Raw genomic sequence first — 462 nt, forward strand, 5'->3', positions numbered from 1 at the left:
TGCGTTAAATAGCTTATATTTACAAGGGAAACTTTATAGCTGCTTGTATGAGTGATAACAAAAATTATTAAACCAGGGTCAGCCATTTCAAACCTGCTCATTTCTTAGTTGCTAATCCCATGTTTTGGGCTAAGCAAGTACCACGTGAAAAATTTATCTGTGTAGATGGTCTTGATTTCAACATATTTGAATAGCCTCATATGTTGCCTCCTCTTATCATAGGCAGCCAGTGAACATATAAAGATCTGATCTTGAAAAGGGAATCAGATATCACACGGGCTCACACATTGTGTTAGATTATTGTGTCTTTCTTTGCAGGCTAGCTGTTGAGCACGCTAAGCCAACAACTCTGTTTTGTGAAGAGGAGACTCATGGTTTAAACAGTTGAGTGAAAATATCACTCAAAACTCAAGTGTGCCTGGCTGAGGAATTCTGGGAGTTGAAGTCCACAAGTCATAAAAG

Source organism: Protobothrops mucrosquamatus, unplaced genomic scaffold (assembly GCF_001527695.2).
Source record: "Protobothrops mucrosquamatus isolate PMUCROS unplaced genomic scaffold, P.Mucros_1.0 scaffold399, whole genome shotgun sequence".
Lineage (NCBI taxonomy): Eukaryota > Metazoa > Chordata > Lepidosauria > Squamata > Viperidae > Protobothrops > Protobothrops mucrosquamatus.